The sequence below is a fragment of the Engraulis encrasicolus genome, chromosome 12 (genome assembly GCF_034702125.1).
Source record: "Engraulis encrasicolus isolate BLACKSEA-1 chromosome 12, IST_EnEncr_1.0, whole genome shotgun sequence".
Classification (NCBI taxonomy): Eukaryota; Metazoa; Chordata; class Actinopteri; order Clupeiformes; family Engraulidae; genus Engraulis; species Engraulis encrasicolus.
The window spans coordinates 14,608,333-14,619,075 of NC_085868.1; positions in this window are offsets into that span (position 1 = coordinate 14,608,333).

Here is a 10,743-nt window from a genome sequence, read left to right on the forward strand (position 1 = left end):
TTTGCTGAGTGCAGCTGGGTTTCTTCCCACTCAATGCATAGACAACGAATGGATGGATATATCAATGAATGTACAATATGTACCGCAACTGGATTCTGGAGAAAATGGTAAAACATAAAACAGGTTGTAATGGTGACGGAAAAAACCAAAGTGAATTACAAAAGTTAAATGGGCTTATCTTGTAGACTAAGGTCTTTGGATTTTCAGGGGAAATGCACAAGGCACAACTCACCCAGTATGTAGTTTTTTCAGAAATCAGGTTTTTTCCCTCCGACCAATAGCTTGTTTTTTGTCAACAAAACACCGTCAGACACAATTTAAAAGTTATTAAAAATTGTATGATTTGGTTTTTTTTTGCCTTATGTATCTGGAGTTTTTTAAGTGATTTATGTGTATTTTTTGGATTCACACCTATTGCCGTTTAAATGTTTAAAATTCACTTTGTTTCTTTTTTGATACTGTTTCATTGTGTTCTAATATTTTTAAAATATGTTACCGTCACAAACGATGCTCTACTTAACCGCCTAAATACAACCAAACAACATTTTTTGTAATTCCACTCACAAATATTCCGTGTAAGGCTTAAGTATTGGCTGATTTACTTTGATATTTCAACAACTCCTAAGGAAAAAATGTTGTAAGCATTACATTCCTTTAAAATGGTCCAAAACTCCCTTCTTACGGTGGTTGACTTAAGAACTGACGGGTGTGGTTTGGGTGACAGTAATCTGAGAGTGGTCGAAAGTGGCCTAATTAGTACCTGCATTTAGAGCAAAATAAATAGCCCTCTCAAGTCAATGGCATCTTGCAGTAAACAAGATCTTTATTTTTGTGTGTGCACCAGTATGAGCCATGTCTTTTATTACTTCATTAGTTAGATAATTAATCTAGGAAGTAAGCCACACTGGTTGTTGAAAAATGTGGTAAAAAACAGCTTTTAAAGTTTGTTCAAATCCAAAATAATAGAGGTGTATTATCATAGATGTAGGTCTTGGCTGTGCAGTGAATTCATTGGCCAAGCTCCCCATGTTTAACCATCTTTCATAAAATGGGCTCTTTTCTTGTTTTCTGGGTCAACAGCGGCAGACAGAATTAGAAGTAAAAACACATGTTTACTGTAGATTAAAGTGAATTACTTTTAACAATTCAACATAAACTGTAGACACTTATTGGTATGCCATATTTCTTAAAACAATGTTTCCAAAAACACGGTTAAAAACATGTGTTTTTTGGTGAACTCCATCAGATGTCACCACCGTCAGGTTTTCTGACAAAAAAAACCTCCAAAATGCACCTGAGTGGTGGCTAGAGTATCCATTTTTGTCTCATCAATTAATTACTAACATGCCTAGTAAATTTTCATTAACCAGCAACACATGTTAGTAAAATATGGAACAACATGATGAGCAGAACAAAAATCTGACGGTGGTGACATCTGACGGCCTGTTTAGACAAAAAAACATCTCTTTTAAATATTATGGCATTGTTTGTTGTCACATTAGCCAATTTTTCCATTTTCCGCTCTGTTTCTTGGGTGCTTCATACCTTTTTCTGAAAAAAAATTATATTTATTAAACATTTAAAGTAATACAATACTATTAAAACCCCACGACGGTGTGTTTGACAGTTTATGGTTGGGACAGTACATGATGTCCAAACAAATTAACAAATTGAGGACAAAATAATAAAACTTACAGGAGCTTCAGTGATGGTGAAGTAGGCCAGTAGAGCTGAAGGTTGTGAAAAAGGGGTCCTCAAGTAATGAAAAATTAATACCTTGTGCATACCTGAGTGTTATTGTCCTTTTAGGAAAAAATCTGACGGTGGTGACCATTATGCTGGACACATTTTTGACAATCAGTAAATAATAGTATAATATTGGTTTCCTTCACATCCCCACTATTGTGCAACATCTGTAGAACCACTTAATATGGTCTTCCACATCATGGTGATATTGTTTCAATTCTGTTAGTGATGGTTTTGTAATTTTAAGTCAATTGAAAATGATGATGGCCAGTCCTTGGGACACAGGCGTTTTACAGGGTGTTGCTGGACAGGGTTATAGCCATGAAAAGTAATTAAAAGATTACACTTAAAAATTTTTCAAACAAACTGTGTATCGTCTTTGTGTTGACAGAACACCCTTGGAGCCATTAACTGGGTTCATTTTTTTTTGTGAAAATTTAGTTGATTTTCAAACAGAATTAATATTTTACACTGCAGGGACATGTTTTTGCCAAACTTTCAAGAATCAGTGACAGTATGCAGTATATGTGGATACTGTATGCCTGGAGAAATGGTGTGGTTGACTGGATGGATGGATGCATTGAAGGATGGAAAGGTAGATGGATGGATGGATGGATGGATGGATGGATTGGCTGGATGGATGGGGGGATGATGGTAATGGAGGGATGGTTGGATGAGGGATGGAGGGAAGGGAAATGGATGGTTCACTGGAGGATGGGATGGTGGGATGGATGGATGGATGAATGGATGGAGGGATGGATGATGGAGGGATGGAATTGCTAGAGGGAATGGATGGTTCACCTGATGAGGATGGATGGATTGGATGCTGTATGGATGGATGAAGGATGATGGAGATTTGCTAGATAAATAGCTATGTAGCTGTATAGCTAGAGAGCTAGATAGATGGATACAATAGAGACATATGTGAATGAATCCATCAACTAAACTTATATGCAAAATGTCAAACATATGCTTGAATGGAACACCCTAATAAAAAACAAAACTCTTGTCAGACAATTCTTAAGATAACTTTGTGGCATTAATGGAGAAAGCAGGCGTATAAGACTCCTGTGCAGGGTTGGGAAAGATTTCAAGGAACCCTCTATCTTCCCTGCAAAACTCATCTCGCGGGTCCTTAAGCAACAAAGCACTTTATGAGCAGTACCGGATGTCAAAAAAGACCCAGTGAGCCGCAGGCTGTATCACAGTAAGTGGTCCTTACTACTGTAGCCACGTAAAAATGACACCATTTTCGCCAGCAGTCCCCGCTCAAATAAATTACTGAACACCTACACAACTGTTCCCCTCCCTCCTCCCTCCCTGTGTGAGCGTGCGACGATTTTTTGTCGGCCCAATAAAGACGCGTTTGAAAAACAAACACGAGCCAGACGCCGTCAAAAGACAAGCTCCGATGGGGAGACGAGGGGGGGCTCGATACGGGGGAGACGTTGGCACGGCGAACAGGCGAGGGTGCCACAAAATTATCACCAAACATCAGTATAATTAAAAGACATTAAAATTCTCTGACTGTGGTGTTAATGCTGTCAATCATAAAGGATAGTGCAGGTAAGAGAGTGGCCATTATAAAGTAAGTGGATTAATGGGACCAAAGTAGTGCTATGAGAGTACTGCACTGTGCCATAGCCACGAAGGTCTTTGTTGCTAAACTTAGACCTGATAAATCTAATCTTTGTGGGGTCTGCAATGTCTGATAATGTGTCTTCACCATGTTTTGTGACTGTGTGAAGCGTGCATGGTTTTTTTTTACCTGCTGGACAAACTGTGTAGCCGCTTTGGCCTCCGCTTCTCCAAGGAGGTTTTCATTTTTGGGGTTCAAGTTATGGAACTAATGTGTACAGGGGTGAACTTTCTGATGGGGCAAGCAAAGTTATGCATTGGTTTTGGTGGATGAATGGACCATGGTTGGTTCAATAAAGGAATTGTAAATGTCAAAATGTATGAGTAGGGTACCCATGTTTGCATTTGCACCATCTTGTTGTAAGGTGTGTGCCTGTGTATACGTGCACGTGCTTGCTTATGTGGTTTTGGCATTGCTACAAATACGCTACTAAAATTGGGTAGCCAGAGGCAAGGTCAGTTTTGGAGACCAATGAATGTAGTCCTCATTAATCTAAGTGTTGTCTTTGTCAGCCAAGATATTGTTTTACCAACAGGCAACAGACGTATTGTTATGCATTAATTGCTTTAGTTGTCAATGTGTGTGTGTGTGTGTGTGTGTGTGTGTGTGCGTGCGTGCGTGCGTGCGTGCGTGCGTCTAACGTGCGTGCATGCGCGTGTGTGTGTATGCACTGTGTCCAAGCTCACATTTACGTACAGTACGTGTTATCAGTGGATTCATGTGACCAAGGGGTGGACTTTAAAGTGGGCCAACCTTTGGCGTCCCTGCTACAACAGAGCGCTGTAAGGAAAGGGAAAGTCCAATCGTCCTTTGAAATAAACGCGTCGCGACAAAGAACAAGCATGTGGTCTCTCAGAGGAAGTGTATGTTTTTTGAGGGAAAAAAGGACCTCAAGGTCACTTGGGTTTATCGCACATAGTGCACAAAAGAGACACTGAAACCAGCAAGGCTGGCGCAGACTTCAGTGCTCTCTTTTTCTCTTTTATTCCTCCTCTTTCTCCCTCTCACGACTCTCGTCTCTCTCTGTTTCTTTTATTTTCTCCTTCATGCTCTTTTTCAGCCTCTGTTTCTCTCGCTCGCCGAGTGCATTCGGCATTTTTCGCCTCCCCCAACCACTCTTTTTCTATCTGTCTTTCATTCTCGCATTACTGCGTTCTCTTAGCGGCATCGTCCCTACCTCTTTCTCTCTGGTCATCTGTCCATTCCTCCATCCCTCGCTCCCTTCCTCTTTCCCTCTTTCTCTCCCTCCCCTTCTCTATGACTGCCTTGTTTTCTTCATTTCCCTCATTCCTCTCTCTCTCTCTCTGTCTAGCATACATACTTTTCCTCTCTCCCTTTCTCTTTCATTTCCTCTCTTTCTTTCTGCCCCCTCCCTCACTCACTTCCTCACCCCCCCCATCCCCCCAACCCCCCCCCTTTTTCCCCCCCACGCTATACCCTATTGGGAAGCATGTAAAAACCTCCTTTTTTCGCAGTCTTTCTGTGTAAGGTCACCTTTTACGACTCCCTGAGGTACCTGAGCCATACTGCTAAAACAGAATCCATCACCTGCATCGCCATGGTAAGGGATGCTTTTTTTTTTCTCTTCTCTTCTTTCCTCTCCAATCTCCTCCTTTTCTCCTCTCCTCTCTCTCCCTCTGCTCCTTCTCCTCTTCACTGCTATCCTCTCCTCTTCCTACTGTGCTCTCTCCTCCTCCCTCTGCCTCCTCTCCTCTTGCTCCTCTACCCTCCTTTCCCCACTCCTCTCCTTCTCCATCCACCTCTTCTTCTTCTCTCTCTTTCTTCTTCTCTTCTCTTCTCTTCTCTTCTCTTCTCTCCCATGTCCTCTCCTCTGCTCTATTTGCCGCTCCCATTTCATCCTCTCCTCTCCTCCTCCCTCCTCTCCTCTCCTCTCCTCTCTCCCTGCTCTCCTCTCCTCCTCCCTGCTCTCCTCTCCTCTCCTCCCTGCTCTCCTCTCCTCTCCTCCACTCTCCCTCTCCCTCTCCCTCTCCTCTAGTCTCCTCTCCTCTCCTCCCCTCTCCTCTCCTCTCCTCTCTCGCTCCTCTCCTCTCCTCTCTTCTCCCCTCCCCCCTCTCCTCGCCTCGTCCTCTCTCTCTCCCCCTCCCTCCCCCCTCTCCTCTCCTCTCCTCCCCCTCCTCTCCCCTCCTCTTCCCTTCCGCCTCTCCTCTCGTATCCTCTCCTCTCCTCTCCTCTCCTCTCTCGCTCCTCTCATCTCCTCTTCGTCTCTCCTCTCCTCCCTCCTCCTCTCTTCTCTCTTATCCTCTCGCCTCGTCCTCCCCTCTCCTCTCCTCCTCTCCCTCCTCCTCCTCTTCCTCCCCTCTCCTCCTCTCTCCTCTCCTCTCCTCTCCTCCTCTCCTCCTCTCCTCTCGCCTCTCTCCTCTCTCGCTCCTCCCCTCCTGTTGTCAGCCCAGCACTAGACAGGGTGTGCTTCCAATCTCGGTGAGTAATTGACCCGATGCCAGAGGATCGCAGAGGTCATCCCCCCCAACCAAGGACAGAGAGGACGCCCTGAGCAGCCTTCCCACAATGCTTTTGCGGGTTAGAGAGTGAGAGATTTTTTTTGTGTGCAGTGTGGTTGATTTTTTTTTTTTTGGTGGAGCGCCGGTGTGTAAGTATTTCAGTACTAAGGAGAATTAAAAAGTCCTTCACCGGTGGTAACAAAAAGAGTTTTTTACCTTTTACCCCTTTTGTGCACCGCAGTTAATTAAACAAATTGAATTTCTTTCTTCCTGTTATTATATAAAAGCACATTACATAAAGGACAATTATGAAAAGGAAATGAATAAAAAGCACTTTGTTATTTGGAAAAAAAGTGGAAACATAACCTTGTACCGTAAATGAAAGGAAAGGTGTATTTCAAAGCAAAAACAGTAGATTTTTCAAGGGTGGTTGCATTCCGTTTTGCAAATTGTTTATTTATTTCCATTTCCTTACTTACTTGTTTATTTATTTATGCAAACATTGTCTCACCCGCAAATATTCAAGGCTGATGTACCATAAAAATCAGTGAGGCAGGTCCATATTTTGGCATGGCCTTACAACGAGAAGGGCAACGGAATATTCTTTGTCCATGCTAGCATGAGGCAGGCTATAAAAAGAGTGTGGCTCATGCCAACAGTGTGAGGAATTGGCAGCTCCATATTACAGCACACAGCTTCTCAAACGACCTGACCTTGCCTTGTTGCAGGGCCGCTGACAGCTTTAGCCGGGACCAGGACAAAGTCATCCAGAACGGGGCCCTTTTCTCAGTACATACAATGTTCATTATGATCCAATTCTGGGCCCCCTTTCTCCCTGGTCCCGGGAAAAGTGACCCGGTTTTCCCCCCCTGTCATCTTCCTCGTTTGTTGTGATGCATTTCGCCTCACAATGCTTTTGAATTTTGAATGAAAAAACAACTGTAAATCTCACATGGTGTTTTCGTAAATAACCTTTCTCTTGATTTCATGCAAGATAAATTAGCATGAATAAACCAATGGATCAAAAAAAAAACCACAAGTGCTGTCCGTTTCATTTTTCCTCGGCTGGCGTGGCGCGTTTGCAGGTAATCATAAATCATATACAGTAAATTAAATCCAGTCAGCTTCTCTCATCCGGCCTCTTGGGGATCAAAGCAACATCTTGCATGAGGAGATCTCATTAATTAAAACATTACGCCCATCATAGTATTTTGGTGCACTTGACATAATTGGGCTAGACAGAGATCGGCCCCTAATGAATTGTAATGCCCGCGACGTGTCACACTGGAAAAATACTTAATTGTGCCGTAATGTATGAATCAATCTGGCCCGGCAGAGAACGAGGTTTCCTGTGATCAGGGAAACGTGGCATACGCTTGGCCCTTAGCATCTCTTGCTTTCTTCTCTGTCTTTTCTGTTTTTTTTTCTTTCTTTGTCTTGTCTTTCTTCTTTCTTTGTCTTTCATGCTGTTTGTCTTTATTCCTCTCTTTCTGTCACCATCTCTTCTCATCCCTCTCTCTCTCTATCTCTCTCTCTCTCTCTCTCTCTCTCTCTCTCTCTCTCTCTCTTCTCTCTCTCTCTCTCTCTCTCTCTCACCCCACCTCTCCCTTTCTCCCTTTTATGAATGACCAATTACATTCATCTGGGCTGCTTGGAGCAAACAGCATGCCCCGATCCCAATCGGGAGCTCATTTCTAAGCTACCTCGCTGGGGGGACCTCTTCAGTAATGGGCTGCCAGATGAAGGTGGGAAATGGAAATGGATATTAATCTGCATACGGAAGGTCTGCGGGTGCCGGTGCTGCCGCTGCTTTGGTCAGCCATGGCCCCGCTTGGATGATAATGATTTCGAATGCTGTGTGTAGATATTGCACGCAGAGGCGATTCTAGTGTCAGTGGGGGCCCCAAGCAAAAAACCAAATGAATGAACATTGGAAGCAAATTGGCGCAATTATAGTTTAAAGTTTAGCTGTTTTTCACCATCTAGTGGCTTGGGGGCCCCAAGCGGCTGCCTGCCTAGCCTGGTGATAAGATGCGCCTCTGATCGCACGAACACGAAAATGGAGACGTTAGTAACAAAAGAGATACAGTCAACAGATAAATGAGGCACCGTGGGTGTGTATCCTTTGACAGGACTCGAGACAGTGTATGATAATAACACAGAGGTGGGCTAGTTAGCTTGGGCAGAGAGGAGACATTTGCATTTTCATTCTATTTTTAAGTTCATATTGCATGCTGTGCAGTGCAAAAGATGTTTAATGATCGTTTTTATACATGCGTCACATGCCAGATAATACTGTATGAGCAACAAAAATATAATAGGCAAATGACGCCATGATCAACCTCAAAAGGAAATGAAAAATCAGTGAACAATACACATGATTACAAATGATGGAATATTACAATTAGGCTGTGTTTGTATTGGTCTATATAGACTATAATAAGGGGCCTTATATGACATGGCATAGCTAAACAAGCCATCAAGCAATCATCTTAACACATTTCTAGCATGGTGTGTGTGTGTGTGTGTGCGTGTGCGTGTGTATGTGTGTGCATGTGCATGTGTATGCGCGTGCGCGCGCAGACACCATTTGGCATCTGCATGTATTGTTCTGTTTATTTCCTGTGGACTTTGTATCTGCAAGTGCTGGATAACTATGCCCTCAATTGTAAGTCACTTTGAATAAAAGTGCCTGCCAAATGTGATGTTATGTAAACTAATGTAATAATTCCTAAATGTATAAGTAGATTATGTTAAAGAACTGTTTTGTAGCTAGGGAGCGGCGATATACCAGTGCTCCTGCCAACAGCACTCAGTGGTCCTGCCAGGGCCATTTAAAGGTTTGTGCTAGCCTCGCCTACCCTGCGCTACAGCGCTTGTTCAGTTGCCATCGGACTAATTCAATAGTCTGGTGACCTAATTCTTTATCAGTTGGACCACATCCTTCTACTTTGATTACTGTCAGCTGGTGGAGAAACAGACACACACCACACCACACCACAGACTCATGCACACCACACCACAGAGTACCTACCTGCACAGATAAATACACCGCACTGCACTTACATGCACAGGCACAGGCACATGCATGTACTGTGCACAATGCAAAATAAAACCATCCACCCACACACACGTCTACAGAAATCACACACACATGCACGTACGCGTGCACACACGCACGCCACGCACGCAACGCACACACACACAGGCACACCAGGTGGTCTCCTATATACACACGTGAAAACACACATCCACCCACACACATTCAGATCTGGCTAACACACACACACGCACGCACAAACACACACACACACACGCACACACACACACACACACACACACACACACACACACACACACACACGCGCGCGCCCACACACACACACACACACACACACGCACATGCACACACACGCACGCACATGCACACACACACACGCACACACACACACACACACACACACACACACACACACACAGGGCTGTGCCTCATTGTGTTTGCTACCTGTTATCCTGGATCCGCACCTGTCCTGTCCGCCTCCCCTCCCCTCTGTCAGTCAGCGAAATTTAGGTCAATGCCAGATGATTGACAGTATATGCAAACCTGTGTTGGCACGCGGGTGATAATGACCGTCAGACTTAAGGCAACCTGTCTAATCATCTAGGGCCACAGAGGGGGCTCCGCTAACTGCTAACCGCGCTAATCATCTTAGCGGGCTCGTAAAAAAAGTCCTTTTGGGGGCCTTGGAGGCTGGAAAAGTGATTAGAGCTTCCTTGGGTCTACTAATCTTGGTTAAGTATCTTGCCGTCGATTGTAGGCACCTCTTCGTCAACTGTAGGGGCGGATGAGAGAGACAGCTTTAATGGCTTCTCTTGTCTTCGGCAGCTTGTTTCTCTGAGGCTAAGCTATGCAATGCTTCTTTTCTGCTCTATATTGTGCTTAATTTAGTACCTCTGTTGGCCCCTGTACTATCGAAATAAAGCAACACTACGATAATCAGTCCAAATCATAGATCAGTCTCCCAATTTGACTCTTTGTTTAACGTTTGCTTTTAATTTTTACGTAAAAGCAGTGGTGTAGTCCACGTAGAACGCGGGTATACGGAGTATACCCACTTCTAAATTTCAGGGATTTCAGTATACCCACTTAAAATTGATTTATCCATTGGTTTGAATAGCACAAATATATACAGTATACCCACTTAAAAATGCTCAAATACCCACCATAAAAAATTAGACTACACCACTGCGTAAAAGCACTATGCATCACATTTGTGCCATGTGACAAAAGCTTAATTTTTGAGTAAATGCATGCTACCCATCATCAGAAAAAAAAGACATTTAATGTTTTGGCTAGAATGTTGTGCTTTGTAGACTTCATTTGTCAATCCCATGACAGGGGACGAAGAGAATGTTTAGAATGCTATATTATGTAACTTCAAGTAGGCCATGTGCGTTGGGCATAGTGTTATAATTTGGACAAATATTGGTTACAGTCACAATTATTTTAGCACCCATCAACAGATCATTAATTCTAAAGTAAGCATCAGTTAATTAATCATAATGAGTCATCCGATGATTACAGTAAATGAGTCATTAATAGGATCAGCTAATTGAACAAATTCAGTTGTATACATTGTCCATAATTACAGTTCTGTCAGATCCACTCTAGTCAAAAATAAGACGGAAACAGAGATATATTTCAGAAGCTTTATTTCTGAATGCATACATTTGTGTTTGGGGGTATGGCTCTGTTCGTAGGAAGTTCCCCGGCTTCTCCATTAGCTCCATGGAAGCCAATACAGGGAACAGCAGCATCCTCAGGTGGAGTGCCTTCCATTTAGCTGGATAGTGAAAATATCCACTAGAACAGAGTTAGCAACAACAACAACATGACAT